Raw genomic sequence first — 15,788 nt, forward strand, 5'->3', positions numbered from 1 at the left:
CGCACGGCGGAGCGCTGCGGGGCCCCGCGCCCGCTGCCGGCACCGGGCGCAGCCGCCTCGGGCGCTGGGAGCGACCCGCAGTCGGGGCCCGGCCGGGTCCCCCGCCGCGCCGGCTGGGCCGGGGGTGGCGGGGCCGCGCTGGGCATGGCCGTAATGCGCTGAACCGCGGGCGCTGGGCAGGCTGCAGGGCTCGGCTGGGTACTCGTTGTCTGTGGAGTTGGACCTTAGTGAGCTGCCGCCTCGCAGTTTACAAACTGGATTAAAAAGGCGTTAAGGGTGCAGCTCCTGACGGCCAGTTGTCCACGGGGAGCTGCCGTGCGTGGGAAAACTGATTCAGTAGTTCTTGCGGTGGTGGATCTCCACCTTTCTCCTTCCCCCCCCCCCCCCCCCCCGTTTCTCCTTCAAGTCTGTAAGGGCAGCCAGCCCCACTGCTCTAGAAGCATCACGCTGCACACTGGCAGATGCAGAGGTGGTTGCATCAGCTGTCTGGAACATCTCGCGTAAGCCTCTCCAACCCCAGTGTCACTCCTCGCAAGGCAAAACAGACCCATATGAGGCTTCAATGTGTGAACTTTTTTTAGAGGTCATAATCGTGTGTTGTGTTTTTTGGGGTTTTTTTTGTGTGTTTTTTTTGTGTATGTGCTGTTGTTGGGCTTTGTTTGTTGTTTTTTTTTTCTTTTTTCTTTTGCTATGGAAGTGTCCTGCCTGTGTGGCAATGACAGGACAAGAATTCCCTTCTCTTTATCCACACGCTTGATAGGCTCTTCTTTTTATTGTGTTCTGTGTTACTATATTGTGAAATGTAATTTATGCTGCTTGGCTGAAAAATAAATTCAGTTTGACAGTCATGAGACATTTTACAAGTCAGCAATGAGGAAGCTTTGAAATGTGCTTTCACATATACAGAAATTGATAGAAATATGATGAAGGTCTTGAGGTGATTTGAAATGACTAATCTCTCATATGTGTAATCGACATCAGGCTAGATAGTACAGTCTAGCTATTTAAAGATTATGCTGCAGAGTAATCACTTCAGTACTGTTTGGATATATATTTTTAATGCATTATTTTGAAGAAAGGTAGAGTGCCTAGAGGACAGCCTTTTGCATCACTTAGCTGTATGACTGTGAATATTTTCAAAAGAAAAAATACCTTTGTTCAGAAACTTTCACCTTCATGATTCTGTGTGACATTGGTAAGTTATGAACCAAAACCATAACACTGAATATGTATAAAGCAATGTCACTTGGCTTTTTCGACCTGTAAATAATTGAAGAGGGAGGTAAACTGTAATAGCTTACTGTAGTTATTAGAGTATGATCCTAGAAATCCATGATCCTATGAGAAAGCCTGATGGACCATCTTTTGAAAATGTTTCCTGTACAGATAATTTAATATTGATTTGTATTACAGTCAACGACATCTTCAAAACATCTTGCAGTCTTTGCTATAAAATTATACAGCCTTAAATTACATTACTCTGTTTCAGCAGAGAAAGCACACAGCCATTTGACCTGCACACATGAAATCAAATATCAGTGATCTAGTGAAGGCTTCCTGTTTTCAGAGATCTTGATTTTGTAAAAGAAATAAAAGAAAAAAGATGGCTCTTTGGTGTAGATAAATGGAGCAGTAACTGTAAGTTTCAATATTCGGGTATGCAGAATTCAGTAATATAAGCAACCTTCTTGCTATGGATCCTCTCTTAACATGCAGAAAAATTATTAAATTCATAATTTTCAGTTGTTCTGTTCTTTGGGCCCTAACACAACACACTGTCCGCTACATGAACTATTTCAGTAATTCTGGAGAAATCTTTAAGACAAATTATAGTAGAGTTGAATAGCCTTTGCTGAACGTATGATGGGTAATGACACATGATTGCACTGGCGGAGGTAAGAGATTTTGAAACTAGAAGTTTAGCTTCCCATCTTATCTTTACTTAAGTAATGATGGAAAATCTGCTGACTAATAAACTGCAAATCGATAATTAGGAGATGACAGGAATTGCTTGAAGATGGATTTTTCTGTAGAGAGCTCAGAAATACTCATTAGAAGGCACATGTATTCCTAATGGCTCTTTAGGTTAAAATGTTGATGTGGTCAGCTATTTTATTTGCTACAAAATATGTTATAGATTTTAAAAACAGATTTTGTATTTGTCTGTTATGATCGTCACAGTCTTACTCGTGAAGTGTTCAGGCTGGTTCAGTCATATATTCTGGGAGGAAATACAAACGTTTGCTGTGATTCAGCACCTCCCTCGCCCTAATCTTAGGGAGCTCAGCATCAAAAGAGATTAGTGAAACCGTGGACTTACACCTGCTTCCAGTGTTTACTTTGTTCATTTGATTTAAGGCTTTTAATATGAAAAATCATTATGGCAATGAAAATAGTTTGAAACTGTTTCAAGTTGAAACTTGTAAAACCTGCATTTTTGGGACTGCTACAGTTGTTCTGGCAAATGATGTGTTTGATGTATCTGTTAAATTTTTGTGTCTTCCAATGAATGTATGTTTTAGGACAGTTCCTACACTGCAGCACTGCATGATGTGTCAGAGAGCATCAAAAATATTTTCCAAGTTCAGTGGGTGTTTCTAAATATTTAGATACTTTCTTTAACAATATTTCTGTAACATTGCTTTTCAAATTTCAACTCCGTTGTATTTGATTTCCTTACTTAATATTTTATTTGTAATGAAGATATGCTGTATTTCAACATTTTAGAAAATGATTTTAATTAAGATTGTAAGCATTTAACTAATGCTGAAGGCTCCTCTGACCAGGAGTAAAATATGACTGTGCTAGGCGAAGTGTTGAAAGGTTTAACAAAACAGAGTACACATAAAAAAAATACAAATGTATAATGTATATATATACATCTCTAGGCCACCAATCTGTTTGCTTTGGTCAAGTAAGAAATAAAAGTGAATTTATGTTTTGTTTTCCTTTACGTAAATATCAGATGGAATTCAGGAACATGATACACACAACAATCTACAAATAAATTGTGATAACTAGCTGTGTTACTGGGTTTCCCTTGGGTGGTAATGCAACAATATGACTAATTTTACTGATAGGTTTCTGTATCATACAGAAAAGTTCTTTGTATGAGAGAGTTAGTAGAAATCTGCAACATTTCCTGTAGATAGCATGGTTTATTTAACATGCAAGTGTTTAATAGTAATAGATAATATTTATGTGATACTCAAATTCTATTTCTTTTGTGTGGTATTAGGTAACAAGAACCCAGCAGAAATGAAATCTCATGAATCTTGCTAAATTACCTTTGAGTGGGCTTCCAACTGTATAATTTGGTAGCTGCAAAATGAGTACCCTGGCAGATATGAAAAGAACTAATATTTCTAGAAGTTTGTGTAGGTTCATAGGCAGGAGTATAGATTGATGTAAACTTGTAGCGAACAGGCAGATTCTGCCACGTCAAAAACTTATTTTCAGGTTGTTGATAGCAAACTTTTAAATGGGAACATTTAATTTTTCTCCAAGCCTTTTGATGGCAGAGTAAGTAGGAAATGGGTTAACAGGGAGCTTACTGCAGTGTTAAACAAAACAGATATCAAACTTTCTTATTAGGAGACACTGGATAACCCACAGTTTAGTGTCAGTGTATGAAGTTAATAGACTGAATAGAACCTTCTGGTTTAGATGCTTCTAAAGCAGAAGTGGTAGGACTCTAATGATTTGTTATTGATGAATACCTTTACTCACCACATTCTGTGCCAAGCAGAGGTCTATTACCCTTTAAAATTTTTTACTAGCTTATGAGCCGATTTTAATCAGAGTAAATGATTACTAATTCTAGTGACCTTAGTTGTATTTATTCCGTAGGCACTATGACTGCAAAATCTGTACATAGTAGAAGACAAGTCTACAGTTACGTGGAGTATGCATGTTTATAAGGTTGGATAGAAATAATTTGCACACTTCTTGTTGTGGGAAGTTATATTAATTGTCCGTAATTGTGATGTCTCTGGTTCTTGACTGGGCTTAGAAATCCATTAAAAAAAAACCAAATAAAAGCACAGTTAGCTGCAGGCTAACTTTTTGTCTCTGTGCAGTTACCTGATCCTGTTAGCCTCCTCAACCTCTTGAATGTGTTCTTTCCCATTCTGGTCGGGCTGGGATTTTATTGTGCAACTATCCAAAGAATTCCTTCAAAAAGTGTACCACATTGTGGAAGGGAAAGAAGTATAAAAATTACCCAATTTTAGGAAAAACACGAGAGTGCTGATGGTGAAGTGATCCCTCCAGTTGTATAAAATAATCTCAAGGGATGTAACATTTGGAGAATTGAAGAATGTTCTCTAGAAAGAGCATTTACTCATCTTCCAAACATCTCTGTCCAAAACTGGGAATGCCTGTTTGCATGTGCATGCATAGATGCGTCTATCCGTCAGACAGGCTAGTGACTTTTTGTCACTGATCACAATGGTTTTTTAATGTAATTGTTCAAGCTAGCTTATTTTGTGTGGGGCGTCTCTCTCCTTGTCCCAGTTAGAGCTCCTTTTAACTTTTGAAGTTTAGTTCAGGTGGCTTGCTATGAACTAGAAATTGTCCTTCAGAAAGTATTTCTAGAAAGCATTACTCGAATAATTCTTGTATATGCAAAAGTTGAAGGTTTTCTAGAAATGGATTGAACGAAGTTCATACAAAGCTCTGCAAATGTTCATCCTCCTTGCCTTGAATTACTCTGGTTTTGCATCATTCTGTCAGGGCCTCTCTTGAGAACTATGGACAAATCTGCATTAGAAGCAGGATGTACCCAGATAGATGGTCAGCAGCAGTGACTGCAGGAAGGTTTAAACCTGAATATTCCATGCTGGAAGCACTGCATTGTTTGGTGGAGTCAAGAAGGACATAGGTTAATGTATTGTGTATGCTAATGTACATTATTGTGACTATATAAATAACCAATGAAGATAAAGGTAAATGAAATATAGAAATGCTTCACAACATCATCATCTTGAAGGCTGGCTTCATTGAAGTTAACATGAGTTTTGCCTTTGATTTCATTTCAGATGAGCGACATTTTATTTACTAGAAACTCGATTCACACTTGGGTTATACTGACCATGCATAATTTGGAGGTGATCTGCAATGACATGTTATTCATAATCTTCACTTTGGAGGATCAAAAGTTAGGCAGTGCAACACATAGATTGTGTGATGAGCGCTGGAATCAAGGACAAGTAGCAATGGCATTGATTTTGTACTTTTTCTAGGGAATTTTTTAAAAAGAGTTTTTAAAAAACCACAACTTTTCTCTCTTAATCCAACCTCTCTAAAGAGAGGAATGGTATAAATACACATGCACTAGAAGCTGAATTTGCAAATGACAAAATAAAAAATATTTCCCCTACTGCATTAATGGTAGAAATGACAGGTTCTTATAAGCATTGTAATTTCTAGAAGTTTGAGACTAAACTCATCCCTAGAGTACACTGTGCTTGGGGCTTAATTTGATACTGTGTGATTGGCCTCATTTAACACGTCAACGGAATCTTGGTCCCTCTTCTTGATTCAGTAGTAACTTTACTGCTGACATACGAGTCAGATTCTGAGTCTGATAGTCTTACGGGACTGACTTTTACAGAAAAGTGATAAACCAATATATGACTTAAAAAAACCATGAAAAATTTATTCAGTACTGTTTGCCTTTTGTGTTTGATTATTAACACCCCCAGGCACTGGGTATGGTCCAAAACCATGTCTATGAATTTTATATCCAGTAGGTAGCAGCAGCTGTAGAGACTAGAATTGCACAATATGTCTGATTTGTACTGGTGTATTTTCTAGCTTTACCTTCAACGCAGGATCCCAAGGCAGTCATGAAAGGTGTACGATAAATTTGTGGGGAGAGAAGTTAATTTTCTTTGTATAAAATAGTTCTTTGAAGTATGTTTTCTTTCACAACTCAACTGTTACTCTTGGTAATGACGGTAGTTTTTTCTCATTACTTTTAAACCAGAGCTGAGCATGCTGTTTAGATTCTTAACCTTATTTGTAAAGGGAACTCTATACTTCAAAATATTTTTCTTCTAGTTAAGAGCATAAACTTCAGGTCTCAGTCTTAAGGATGAAATTTCCTGGGAGTAATTTTTGGATCTTACACTTCGTATTGAAGGAACAAAGAAAAGATAGATAAAATTATTGACGTTTTGCAATGGGGAATAATACAATGTAGTAAAGCATTACTTTCTAAATCTGTTTCCCAATAAGACAATGCCATTCAGAAACATATCTCTCTAGGATATACATAAAAAAACCGTCTTGGACCCAATTTTTAAGCTGCTTCAAAGTCCAAGCAGCAGTTTGACCTGTCAGTGTTGATAGTAGATGCATCACTCTTACTCAGAAAGGTGGTTGATGCTACTAATCCAGTGCTTCTAATGAAGGACACTTGATGCAAAGTGAAGTATACTAGCAGTAAAGAAGTTTGAACAAAGGTGTAGTCATAAACGGGAAAATATAGCTTGGTACAGTTATGTATTTCAGTTTCAGTCTTCCAAGTAGTCATAATGAACAGCAAATAATGATGGTGTAAATAATAAATTGTTTTTCATGAAATTACACTTTTGGTTTGAGAAATAGTCCTTTGAAGAGATATGCTCAGATTTAGCCCAAAATATGCTACAACTTATGTACTATTTTTTGTTGTATTGTATAGATGTCCTATGGTCTGTGCAAAGTACAGATCACAACTATTTGTACTGGAAAATCACCTGCTTTGTTAAAGATGTGAAAAATTTTTGAAAAACATGCTGATAAAAATCTGTTCTGTGTGAATTAATTCATTTCAGTCAAAACACAGGCACACAACAGATCCAGATTGTATTTACTGTGTGGTTAATAGAGGATTATTATTATCTGACTTCATGTGTTTTCTTAGTCTTCCTCAGCTGAAAATACTGAGACCTGTGTTTAAATGTAATTTCATTAAGTTCTAAGCTGAATTATCTCAGAATTGAGGAAGGCTGAGGTCTTGGACATGGGTATTGTGAGGTACCATGGCTCACTTGTTTCATGGTAGCTTTTGAAACCACTGTGCTCTGTTCATGGTCTGAAACTGTAGGAATACATTTAGTCTCAGTTACTCTGACTTGATGAAAACATTTCAAATTATATTTAAGCTAAACTTCTGAAATCTCAGTGTACACATAAGGCCTGTGAAAAGTGTTTCAGAATCAGTCCGGGTAGATAACCCGAGCTTACTGATGCAAAATGCAACTCAAAGTGTTTTGTGACTCTTGAGCATTGGGAGGAAAGTATTGATCTTCTGTAGAGACGTAGAGCGAATGGGCTTCACTTTGTGGATTCTTACTACAGGTTAAGAACAGAATTCCCTTGCTTGTCTCTTGGCAACACACGCTGACACAATTTCTATAGCAGTTTATAGGCTGCTGTAGTATCTGTGACCTCTTCTACCCCTCAGGCCATAGCTACATAATCACTTTAATTTTACATAACTATGCACAGCAGCCAAAAAGGGCAGTCTTGTCTTTCCCCATTGCCCCCAGCAACTCATTCCTGTCCCTGCCTCTATGCTGGCACGAGCATTCGTATGATCGATCAGTAAGCTGAATCAAGAAACCAGTCTGGCTGAAAACTGACCCCCCCCCAACCCCAACTGTAATACTTTTCTACAGTGGAGCAACTAATGAGGCACTTAAGGAGTTTGAGATTTGTGTAATTGTGGGTGAAGTTGACTCTGAGAAAAGTACACCCTCTTGGGTCTCACTTTTGTACAACAAAAGGTGCTTAACTTTTCTAAATAAAAGGTTTTCCATGTCCTTGCCCAAGAGGGCAAAAGATCCAAGCCAAAGGAAGATAGAACAGAGCTGTTAGGTTACCAAAACCTGTTGATGGCATACAAATGCAGATAACAGCTGGCATCATTCTTCTATGACTGTTTTCTCTGTTACTGTTTTAAATTGTGTTAGATGTTGGTGCACAAAGTGTTAAAACCCCAATTTGAATCTGTCTTTCATTCTTGTAACCAATGAGTGTGGAAGAAACTGTGAAGTAACTTGCTGAGAGGGCTTAAGTTAGGTATAGGCCTAGGAGGAAAGAAAGAATCAAATGTAAATGGGACTTCCAGAGGCCTTGTAGTATAGTGTTACATCTAACTTTCCATTTTCAGCACAGTGCAACATTGATATTTTATTTCATTCTGGGGAAAGAGGGGAGAAGGCTGGCACTTCAAATTAGCAGCAGCTGCAGAATTAAGACAAGGGTGTTAGTGACTCATTTGGAAAAGTACTAGCTAAAACATTCTGTCTCCTAGAAAAAACATTTAAGAAGGGTTTATGATATAAACTTTGAATTTCATGAATCGTGCCTGTGACCTTCTGGTTTCCTCTGGGTAGCTTTTCTGATTAGTGACCATTTGCTTTTGACAATTGCATGTTAAAGTGAGGAGAATACATAGGGACGTTTTGGAGGGGGAAGCATCTCTGTTAACTGGGGCAAAGACTCTAGAATGCCTCCTGCATCTTCTGATCCAGTCAGTTATCCAAAAACTCAGATTCTTATTGTGCCAGGTAGAAGGAAGAAATGTTGATACTTGGTTGCTTCTTTGGTGTAGCTGAATTACTGAAAAAAGAGTAGTCAAACTCCCGTTTCTCTGAACACAGGGATCAAATCATAGAAGCAGTTCATTTGTTCTCAGTCCCGAATTCCTTTTCCCAGTTCACTACTCTCTCTGTTTAGGCCTTTTACAGGACCATATACTCAGTGCTTAGGTTTAGGTTGTTCTCTGTGCTTTCCATGTCTGCATTTGGGTGATTTCTGCACACACACACACCCCCACACCTCCGATGAATGTGTGTATTTCCCTGCTTTATCTCGATGTCCTACAAGTGGCTTCATTTAACTTTTAAGAACGGAAGGCTAAGGGGAGATCTACTTGCTGTCTAAATGTATCAAATGAGCATGATATAGACAAGGTGGACCCAGACACTTCTTGGAGGTGCTCTAGGATAGGATCACAGAATAATTCAAGTTGGAAGAGACTTCAGGAGCTCTCTGATCTAACTTTCTGCTCAAAGCAGGGTCACCTGGAAGATCAGAACAGGTTGCTCAGTCCGGTCTTGAAAGCCTCCGAGGATGGAGGTGCACAGCCTCTCTGCACAACCTGTTCCAATGCTGGCTGTCCTCACGGTGATTTTTTCACCCCTTATTTCCAGTCTGAGACTCTCTTGTTTCAACTCAACACTCATTGTCACACCATGCACCACTGTAAGAACATGACTCCTTCTCCTTGCTAGCCTCCTCAGAGGTGTTCATTCTAGAAATAAAAAGCTGCTGTTAGGTCCCGCCAAAGCCTTCTTTCCAGGCTGAACAAGCCCAGTTCCCTCAGCTTTTCACAGAGCGTGTGAGCCAGCCCCCAGCTGTCTTGATGGCCCTCCACTGAACTTGCTCCAGCTTATCAATGTCTGTCTGTTACTGGGGGCCCCATGCTGCTGCATGTAGTGTTGTACATGGGGGTCTATCAAATGGGGGGATAGTCAATTCCCTCACCCAAATGAAGCCCAGGAGGCATACCTTACTGCCAGAGCATGCTGCTGGCTTATGCCTGGCTTGCTGTCTGCGACACCCCCCCCCCCCCCCCCCAGTGCTGTTCCAGCAGAGCTGTTCCCCGGCCAGTCAGTCCCCAGTTTATATCATTGCAAGGGAGTCTTCCTTCCCAGATGCAGAACTTTGTGCTTCTTTGATATAAAAATGTTAAAAATACCAGTAGCAGGATAGACCTTTGTAGCGCTCCACTTGGTACTGGCCTCCAGGCAGAGTATAACCCATTAACTGTGATTCTCTGAGCCTGACCATCCTGTTAGTTTCATTCTAATCTAGTTTTCCACTCATCCAGACTATAATGTCTTTACCTTGGGTCCAAGAATATAGTGGGACACAATGTCAAAGTCCTGGCTAAAATCAGTGTGAATGACATTCACTGCTCTCCCCTTGTCTGCAGATCTGGTAGTTTTATCATAGAAGCGTATAGGCAATAGGATGCAACACAACAGATACAAGTTGTGACATAAGAAAATTGTAATTAGAGATGAATGATTTTCTTTTCACCGTAAGAGTGGGTAAGCACCTGAACAGGTGCCAAGGGAGGTTCTGGATCTCTCGGAGAGAGTGAAAACTCAACTGAACAAGGTCCTGAGGAACCTGATCTAGTTGAACCTGCTCTTGGAGGGAAGTTGGACTGCATGGCCTCCAGATGTCCTTACCAAACCGGTGGTGTGTGATTCTGTAAGCACCATCACCATGCCGTCAGTGTAAGAGGCTCTAAAGTAACTGTTACTGTTCCTTCTGTGTTTCATCATTGTAAGCTGTGATACGGTATTTGGAAAGGAAAGGTGTAGAAGGAATTCTCTTTTTCTATTTAATAGAACACGCATTCTACAAATATGTAAATGACATTTCAATAATCTCTTTATCATGCAAATTCCCTTATCCCATTTTAGCAAAAGTCTTGTTTAAGCTGCTTAAAATTTAAGGTTTTAGGTTTGTCTATTTGTTTTCCTCCTGGCAGATCATTATAGTGCTACAAAACTGCTGTAAATCGTGACAGATGTATGCATTCTCATACCAAACCACTACTTTAGGCTGACATTTCTTGTTCCTGCATCATATCTGAATTTGTTGATAAGTTTTTGTCCCGAACATGGATTAAAAATTAAATAAAACAATAATTAACCCCAAATTAAATCTTGTTTCTTTCCAAGCAGACATTATTCAGAGGAGCAGCAGACAGTACTGTAGAAGGCAGTGTTCTGACTTTCTAGTAGAAAACAGAGGAAGAATTAGCATGTTCCTGTTGCTTTTCACTGACAGTTCTGCTGTATCTCAAGTGACTTTTCTTCCAAATTACAGGAAGTTCATCAGCTGCAGAAGCTATGGATATGTTAAGGGCTTCCAAACCCACCCACCCAGCTTCTTTAGCTGGCTCTGCTTTTATTAGCACTTCTTTCTAGTGTCTATTATATACTCTCTCCCCCATATTTTCTAAGGATTTTCCACGGCAGGTATAATAACAGGAAGCTCTCATGTTCTGAAACCCTGAAGTTAATTTTAAAGATGCTGCTTTTACAAGATCTTAAAAAAAAATAATAAAAAAAATCACAGCTATAGTTGCCAGCCAGATTGATGATGAGAAAAACATGTAAAATCCACCAAATGTCAGTTCATTTTTACATCGCTAAATAATGTGATCGTGGTTGTTCATTAATTCTGAAAATCACGTTTCTGTTAGGTGCCAGAATTTATATATTTAGGGACTTAAGACAGGATTAAGTTGACCTTAAGATGAATTCCTCATGGCCAGAAAGTTGCAGAGGCAGCAGCAGTATCACTCCAAGTCATTATTACAGAAAAGAAATTTTCTAATTAAACACTACTTTATTTCCTTCTTTATCCTGGAGTGTTTACCTTGATGGTGACTGGGCTATCTGAACATAAATAGAAGTGAAGATTTTAACAAAAATACAGAATTGGGAAGAAATTAAGATATATTTGTGCACTGGGGATGTTTCTGCTGTTAGGAATTTTAAATGCTATTCTTGGACCTTTCTTTAGTTGAGGGCCTGGGACTAGGGAGGAGCGTTGTCCAGCATCTCACACTTACATACCAAGTAGCCATGCATCTTTCTGGGGGAAATAACAAAAAAGTGTGGTAAAATGAAAGAAGAATGACAGAAGTTTAGTTTGCCATGTTGCCCCAAAAGAGTCAGAAAAGCAACTATGCATATTTTATATCTTCTACCACTTCCCTACTTTTAAAACTGAAAGTGGAATTCCATGTCAGATGAATAATTGAGTGATGAACAAATGAATAATAAATACTTTTTTGTTTTTACTCGTATGAAATATAATGGGTCATTTTCCATGGTTACTTACAATTCATTCAGCTCTGTCAAGTTTAGTGTAAATGGCTCCTCCTTTACTGATATTTATATGAGATTTAGAAACATATATAGGTTGAACAACAGAACTCTTGGCATTTCTGCAGCACCCCCTTTTAAGAGCAGGGATTTATCTGAGTGTTATCTTCCCAAGTGTATTGCATCTTTCTTACTGATGGGAAGTGTGCTGCATCTCACCCAACTGCTTTTGTCATCCAGGGAGGATGCTGCGGATCCCTGTGCTGTGGTGGTGGTTGCTAATACTTGCATATGCACATTTTAAAAATGTGTTGGATATATAGTTTAGTTTAGATTTACCTACCAGCTGTTAGAAAACATTCACTATTGATTCAGTTTCCTTGACTGACTAGTTATTGTTATTCTTAGATTTTTGACAGTGTGGTATCTACGCTGCAGGACAGCCTGTGCTTCAGGTAACTTAGATATTGGGCAATCTAGTGAAGTGTGCATGTGCGTGTATTTTTTATGAAATATTCTGGGTTGCTGTCTGTATAATGAAGGCATTCATGCATAAAATGGGCACTAGCTGTGATTTTTTCGTAAATTAAGACCTCAGTCCTTCTCTTGACCCATGTGTTCTGTAATTTAAATGGCCGTAGCATCTAGTCTTTGCAGAAGAGTTATGCACCAGAATCTTTTATCTCAATAATAAACATTATAGCATTAATTTCCATAGTTATGTCATTACAGCTCCCATTTTTCAATTTAAATGACCTACAAAATCTCCAGACCATACCAGCCTATTGTTCATGCCAGCCTATAGCTTAAAGCAGAATTAAGGAGCCACTTGCTCTGGATCTCTTGGAGACAGCGGAAAGAAGGCTTGCTGCTATCAAGGGTTGTATACAAGTCTCAGAATCTCTGCTTGCCTAATTACTGGAGGATGTCAGGAGACTGAGCTGGGAGAGTAGAAAGCTGAGCACCATGTCTGGGAATGACAAATATTTCGCAGTTTTAGTGAGAATCTTTTGATAATTGATACTTATAGGAATAACATCTGGAAAAGAGGAAGGGAAAGCATGGCTCTGGATACCAAGGAGATAACAACAGAGTAGTAGTCTGGTTTCTATAATTTTGTGTAATCTTGTCTTCACTGAAGCGATAGACAACTTTGGAAGAACTACCTACTTAGTCCTTACTCCCACATGGAGACTCGGAGCAGCTGCTTTCAGGAGCGCTGGGTTTGGACAGAAGGGAGGTGGTTCCATGGGGCTGATCCACTTTGCTTTCTTTGTCCCCTGGCATTAGCGTATCTCTGAAAGTGGCTTAAACAGGCATTTAAAAGCTGGCCATAGACCTGTCTCTTGAGCCTCGTCTTGTCATTTGAGATAGGAAAAGAGGAAAAGGTAAGTGAAAATTACGAAGCTGAACAGAGGGAAAATATAAGGAAAACGAATTTTGCAAGAGGAGAATTGCTGTAGAGAACAGATAAGAGAGAAGAATGAAAGAGAAAAAGCACAGTTCAGTGGAGAGGCTGTGGCACGTGTGCCAGTGCATGGCACAAGAAGACATCTCCAGCTGCCAGGCCATCCATGGGGAGTTGCATCTCCAACAAAGGGAGACTGAAGGCAGTATTCTGCAAGAACTCTGTTTGGGGACTGCTAAAGTTCAGCAGGAATTAAAGGTTATATTTACAGAACAGTGGAGGGGTTTGGGGAACAGACAGGCAAGACCTTTGGGAAGGGCCTTGCTTTGTATAGATTGTGAGGCGACAAAAGGTGCTCATTTGGCAAATTTGGCAGTTGTCTTTGCCTTTTAACTGGGGCAGCCGTATTGTGATACTGTAGATAGAGGTAAACTCCTCAGAACTGAAGACTGCCGTTTCTTTTTATTTTTGTAGGTTATACATCTGTGTTCTTATTACACTGAATCTAGAGTAAGTGCAAGGACTTCCTGAACACAGCCTTTAAGTGATGTGGTGATGTTGCTATTCTTTTTGATATTTTATATGTTCAGAAATTCTGTTATCCTGATAGGTCTGGCATGAATCTGAATCCAAGAAAATATACAGTATAGCAAAGACTAAATGGAGTTAGCATCCACCTAACAGCCAAAATATCATTATACCGTATCACACACTACTTCTGGCAAAAGCAGCTAAACAGAAAAAAAATCAGAAGGCATCCATCTCAATATAAAAGATTAGAAGAGTATGCATGGAAAATAGTGTTCTGTTGAAATGACACAGTATAGCAGCCAGAGTGAAACTCAGAATTTATAGCAACATATTTTCTTGTCTTTAAGCTTTACACATACAGAGACGTGCTTTCTTATGTTAAAGTTTTCATCATTCGTTTGTGCTGTTTGTACTATGCCAGAACACTTAATGTGTCCAAGCACGCTGTTCTGGTCATGTGTCAGCCAGCTCAGAGGCTGAGGTCCGTCCTGGCCGCCTGAGCAGATCTGGTGTTTGGACTAGAAATACCATTCCAGCCTGCTCAGGTGGGCGGAGAGGTGGGCTTTTTATGCAGGTCAAGATCACTTGGAGGGAAAAGCAAGACCAAGAGAAGGTTTAAAGTGCTGAAGTCACCACCAAAGAATAGAATTTTCAGTTCCTGTAACTGAGGTGGGGTGATTTGTGTATTTTAATTCAAAATGTTTTTTAAGAGGGCAGAATGACTCTCAATGGTACTGTGGCCTTTGGAGGTGGTGAAGATCATGGTATTACAAAGGGGTAACACAGAGTGTGGATTTTTCTGCCACAGTCTACCACTGTAGAGCAACACAGCCCAAAAAAGGGCTTTAGTTTTATGGAGAAGGAATCAGAAATAATAAATAGTGATTTTGCACTTTGAGTATGCTATCTTGAAGCCATAACTACATCTGACCAAGAGAAGATCTTTATTTTGTTCAGGTTTAATGTCTCTTTTTTGTAGCTTTTGGTTTTGTTTTCTTTTGTCTTTAAATCATTGGTTGTATTAGTGATGTTAGCCCTAAAAAAATGATGAAATCTCAGAGTTTTGCAGCATATAATTTCATCCTGCATCTCTCATGTGCAGTGATCCTCTAAGAATGGTATTTGGCATCTAGTTCCTTTATTCTGACAGCAGGGATCTTTGAGAAGTAACTGCTGTGCAAGCACTGTGCACAATACTAGCACAGCGAGCACTGGTGGAAGGCCAGGCATAAGGATTTATTAGGTATTCTGGAATAATTATCCCCAGATAATTTCAAGTGAGCAGAGCTTTCTTCTTAAATAAGAGTACCGTTGTCCAAAACAGCTCAATCCACTTTCAAACCCAGCCAAACAAGAAGAGGCATTCTTATTCTGAAATGTGATTGCCTTCTCCTGGAGTTACTTATAAATGTTGTTATATTTTAAACTGTTAATCTGATACAATTTTTATGCATACAGGAGGCTTCTGTTCCTACTGCTTTCCAGGATGAAGCCTTAAAGGTTTGACGATGCTGAAGTAAACACACTGGAGCGTCAGAGAGTAAAAGCTATCAAAGGTGCAGAATATTGATGCTAACAAGATTTAGAGCTTGTCTACACTTAAAAATATAATGGAATTTGTAAGGAAATACTTTACTGGAATTATTGAGTGTTATAAATTCCCATATAGATATGCACATATCTACACGTCTGTATCAGGGGTTATTTCAGAGTAGTTCTGGTAAATTTCCAAATGTAGACAGGACATAATTAAGCTTACTTGATGTGCTAAACTTGTGTCAACTAAAACTCTATTAACTGTATTGTCCTCTAATTAATAATTTTAATGGTTTTAATTATATGACTAAATCCAGTAATACCAGAAGTAAATAAATGCACAATGAATATTTATTTACTTCACTAAGTGAGCATTTTGCCTGCATGCAGTATTCAAGAATGGGCTC

At 39.0% G+C, this 15,788-nt stretch overlaps 1 protein-coding gene across 3 annotated transcripts in view; it reads left to right on the forward strand.

Annotated features, from left to right (window-relative positions):
• Positions 1 to 15,788, forward strand: part of RBMS1 (RNA binding motif single stranded interacting protein 1) — a 146,396-nt gene that overhangs the window by 732 nt on the left and 129,876 nt on the right. The window lies entirely within an intron of this gene.

This window comes from Falco punctatus (assembly GCF_963210335.1).
Source record: "Falco punctatus genome assembly, chromosome: 8".
NCBI classification, from domain to species: Eukaryota; Metazoa; Chordata; class Aves; order Falconiformes; family Falconidae; genus Falco; species Falco punctatus.